This window comes from Cupressus sempervirens, chromosome 5 (assembly GCF_028749045.1).
Source record: "Cupressus sempervirens isolate cs-2001-9-10 chromosome 5, ASM2874904v1, whole genome shotgun sequence".
In the NCBI taxonomy this organism is placed as follows: domain Eukaryota; kingdom Viridiplantae; phylum Streptophyta; class Pinopsida; order Cupressales; family Cupressaceae; genus Cupressus; species Cupressus sempervirens.
This window is the reverse complement of record NC_143122.1, coordinates 12,232,095-12,237,245: the sequence shown is the minus strand read 5'-3', so window position 1 is coordinate 12,237,245 and position 5,151 is coordinate 12,232,095. Positions and strand designations below refer to the sequence as shown.

The following is a 5,151-nucleotide window of genomic DNA, read 5'->3' as shown; positions in this document are numbered from 1 at the left end:
ACCTTATCCGAATAGTGCACACCCAGGCAAGCCCACGCATGCTTTGCTTCCTTGATTTGATGTCTGAAGGATTGAGATGCCCACCATAGAAAACTATGGCACTACAAGGAAACTCGGTGCCACTCTTACTATTTCAACAAAACTCCAAAGTTCTAATCATATTGTGTTCACCTTTAGCTATGGATTTTATAGCTTTCTTTTGACATCATTTTCCAATTTTTAAGTTCATATCTCTCTGAATGTAATCCCTAGAACTAGTCTTTTGTCTTGCATATAATAAGGTTTTCAAAGCATCTCTATCATAAATATGACAAATTTTCTTGTTTGTTATCTCACTAATTCGCAAGCATCATACTAGAGGGAACTAAAACTTCTTAATGCATAATAAAGCACAATCATGTGAGTAGATTGTATGAACTAAATTGTCTCAGTTTCACTGTCTGAAATGGTTGTTTTTAGAAAATGATGAGTATGAAATTATTCATTCCAACATCTTTAATTTAAGAGCAATATGTGGATTCATTTGGTCTTTATTGGAGTTGTTCCCCTCTAATTAAACAAACCTTTCACATCTACTCATCAACCATGTACCAAGGCCCGACTAGAATCATCCCCATCACATCTCAATTACAATGACTCATCAAATATTTTTTGATTAATTTGATCATACTTGATTCACAAATGGAGTTGATTCTGTCTAATTAGAAAACCTTTCAAGCCTACTTATCAGCTATTTACCAAGAAAGTTTAGGGACAAACATTCTTTACCCTGACTCATTATAGATCAAACTAAAAAAATAGTTGCACCACAATATAATTATTAAGTACAGATTAAACTTATCCCCAAAAACATATTTTTAGATAATAGCTTGAATACAATTCACACTTCTGTATTCAAGGGTTGAAAGTGAAAAACAAAAGATAAAAGTCCCAAACAAAATTTAGTGCAAATAAAATATGAGTGAAAAGGGCCCCATAATCCCACAAGTTGTTATAGAAGGAGAGTTAACTACTCTGGAACTTACACATATTTATCTTTGCTTATATATTTGTATTTCCATAATCTAGTGAAAAAACTTAGGTAAGCATGAAGATGGGATTACATCACAAGTATTATCACATAAACAAATATGAAACATTGATAGAAGTTATAGTACATACAAAAAGAAGCTTGACAAAAAAATTTCAAAAGGAGCAAACACTTGGCATGGCAAGCATTAAGGACACTAATAATAGAGGGGCCTAACATTATGGACCCCTAGTATAACATCACATTCAAATCTATTGATCCATGAGTACAAGTATGCATAGAATATGTCCTAAGTGGTTTAAAAGCTCAATAGAAAAGTCTTTGGCTTCTACATTCTCTTTTTGCATTAAATTGTTTTTTTCTAGTCACTACAAAAATAGTGACTTCCTCTAGTATGAACCTAGTAAATACTTTCCACACATAAAGGATAGATAGCTTTAAAATTTGAAACTACTTCAAATTGCAAATCAATACACTCAATCAAAATCAACATATCTAAAAAATGAATTCACATCACCAAACCTACTATTCCATTTCTAATTTCTAAACCTCTCCCAAAAAACTTAAAAATAGTTTAGTACAGAACTCTATATGTATCTTCTACATCTCTAAGTAAACAACTGCTTTGTTAGTGAGAAAGGAAATATCCTCATCATCAAGCTCCACTACTTTTGTATAATGAGGAATGGCAGTTTCAAAATATTTTTTGTTGTATGCCACATTTCTTGCTTCTTTTTCGTTCTAAGCATTTTCTTTCTATAGTTTTTTCTCTTTATCTTCATCAGGAATATCCATTGGTTCTCGCTCTAGCTCTGGCTTTGGTTCTGGTTGGAACTTAGGTCCTTGCTTGGCTTGTGGTTTTGATGTGGTTTTGTCAAAATCCATACCACTTAGATTAGGGAAATCTTCATCAAATGGTGCAGTATGCAAGTTTACATTCAATAGCACACCCAATACCTACATCATTCGTTGGTCACTAAGGTACAAATTCATATTATTAGGATTCTTTTGAAGATCTTTAATCATCCTAACAAAATCTGGTTGTTGCAAAAATAATCTTGTTTTTGGATCTGCTATTAACATTGCCCATAACACTGGGCCTTGAAATATGTTTCCAAATGGTGAAGCTGATGGGAGACTTTGACTCAATGCCTGTGCATCTACAAGGCCTAATTTCAATCCTTCATTGGTAGGATCAAGCTCCAATCCTTTTTTGGATGCAGAAATAGCATCATCATATTTTCCAAGACCAACATATGTTGCACCTAATCTGTTGTAACCCTTGGACCAATCAGCCTTAATTTCAATAGTTATTTTTGCATCCTAAAGAGCCTCATCATACTTATGTAGTGAAGCATATACCGCAGACTAGTTGGAATACAAAACATGGTTACTAGGAGCCAAATCTATGGCTTCAGAAAAATGTTTAATAGCTTCCTCATAATTTCCAAAAGAAAATGAAGCATTCCCTTTTTCTTTTGCATCACCAGCCATTTTCCCCAAGGGAGTCAGTTTTTTGCACTAAGCACATAAATCAAAATGTAATTAAGGGAATGCAATAAGATTAAACCTAAATATAAATGTTGAGTTTATACACCAACTATAGATAAGGTAAGCCTAAAAAACTAATGAAATGTTGGAATTTCATAACAGACAAACATTGGAATAGAATTATAAAAATGAAATGCAACTCCAAGATCACTAATTTTCCAAATGATTAAAAGTTGTTAGTAGCACCCTTATTAGAAGACTAAAAGTGTGCATAGTTCTAATGCTTGCTATAATTTGTGGCCCTCAAAATAACAAATACATGGATACACATCAGAATAAAAGAACACCAGCTAAAGAGTAAAATGCCATCCAAGATTTCATATTTAGTCCACCCAATCACAAAAGAAAAGACTACAATCCTTTGTTTCCCTACTAAAGAGATTAATGTTCATGTTAATATAACTATATACTCATAATTTTTCCTGGTACTTGAATCTTTAAATAGAATTTCTAGATTTTTCCAGTATATGGGTACAAAAAAACAAACAAATAGATTTATAAATGTAATTACTAGAAAAAAGATTTATAAAGTTGCCATTTATAATTTATACAAAGCCCCACCATTGTATTACATTTTTTTTATATCAAAAATAGAAAATCCTAGCAAGTTCATTTCTACCTTCAGTGTCCTGAATGAAAACTAACTCTAGAAATAAATAAAGACTCTAGAATTAAATTTAATAGAATCCTCTTCTACAACATCCAATGTCTATGATCCAAGCATGCCAAAAAAATTCTGAATAAACTGTGACACTATTTCTACAGTTGGTGTCCAGGCTTCAGCATTACTAATATAATAGAAAAAGGAAACTAACACTAGTTCAACCACACATACTGAACGTGAAAATGTGCAATAGCAATCAGAAGCTAAAGCATGTTCCCAAGAAAGTGATTATCTCATGGGAACTTAATAGGTGCAATGTCAACACAAAAATGTTGGAATTCCAAGCATCTTCAGTAAACCCACTCTACTTACTTTTTCAATCATTTGATTGAGAACCTAGAAGCATTGCACTAGGGATTAGTATAGCCTCGATAAGCCATAAACTACAATCAATAAACTATAGCACTAAATATTTTGTAGATTGACTCTCTCTCTCTTTACACACACAATAATGAAAATCTCTTCTCTACTATCTACTAGTTGAACCCTATGGTTTATTGGCTCTTAATATATCTATGATGTGGAAATGCCCCTTAGTTTCAAAAAAAGTAATCTGTTTATTGTTTTTCTTCAAGTTTTCACGTGTCTTTGTAAATCCCATTTTTTCAAAATGCCCACTCCTCTAGTTTACCAATTTTTTCCCAAAATGATGTATGCTTTTATGATTTCAAACCCTTATATTATTGTTAAAATAGACTTAATTCAGGGGTTCCTAATATATCAATCCAAACAAAAAAAAAATAACTATATGAGTCCCAGCATCAGACCCAAACAAAAATAGAATGACCATAGGAGCTCTTACATCATGGAAGCTCTTACCCTGCACTATGAATGACCTCTATAATCAAAAATCTATTTTAGGAAATGCCTAAATCTATGTTGGTATGTTAAATTACCCCTTATGTAATGAGAATTCTTTGTTATGATTATGCTTCATTGCTTCATTATTAAAAATTAGATATTCAAGGGGTGTTAGAATTATTGGAAAATGTAATTAGTAATTAGTGATAGTTCAATAAAATGGTCAATTGTAAATTTGAGTTTGGGTTTAGGATTGGGTTGTTAGTTATTATTAGTTATATAAAAACCCTACCAAAATCTTCTTGTTTTATATACAACTAGTTGGAATACAATGGTCAATCTTTGTGAATTTTCTTTTGATTTACCATATTTTTAAAAAATAAATCATTTAAAAAGAGGAATATAGAAGCTTCGATGTGCAATCTAGGTTTCTCTACCACTGAGGCATTATGCACCTAATTTAATGGTGAAGGCTCTTGTTTTGATGGAAAAAATACAAATAGTGGCTAATAGGAGAATAAATTCATAGTATTTGAAGAGAGAAGAAACTATAGAGCAACTAATATTTCAAGTCTACTCAATGGAATTCTAAGATTATGCAAGCTTACATAATGGGAAGTAGTTTTATAGAATTATAAAGGGACTTGGTTAATCCAATAATTCCTACTCTGAGTTGCCAAGAAATGATTTACATATTAAAATCTACCCCACGCCAAAGAACAAAGGATGCAAAATTGAGAGAAATGAAAAGAACTTGGCATCTGTAAATTAACATGACCATCTACAATAACATAGATTCCCTAATGAGAGATGTGTTTTGATGCCCAATTATTTATCACCACCATTCCAACAAGGATTTTGTGAATGTGTTGTCATGTTTAGATTGCTTTAGACAAATGAAGTAAATAGAGAAAAATGTGCATTACCTATGGATGGTAGATGCAACTACCTCTACTAAGCATAAACTTGACCTCCACTCCCCTCTCCTTTGCCATGTTGACTGCTCTATTCAGTGTTTAGCCCTCGCCTCATAATTAAATGTGAATGTGTACATAAAATTATGGTTATAAAAGCAACTACACTCTGATGGTTACAAAAATGTGTA

General features: G+C 32.1%; 1 pseudogene; it reads right to left on the bottom strand.

Annotated features, from left to right (window-relative positions):
- Window positions 1–1,630: 1,630 nt before the first annotated feature.
- LOC149554362 (hsp70-Hsp90 organizing protein 3 pseudogene) lies at window positions 1,631–2,524 on the bottom strand (annotated as a pseudogene).
- Between the last annotated feature and the right edge of the window lie 2,627 nt (window positions 2,525–5,151).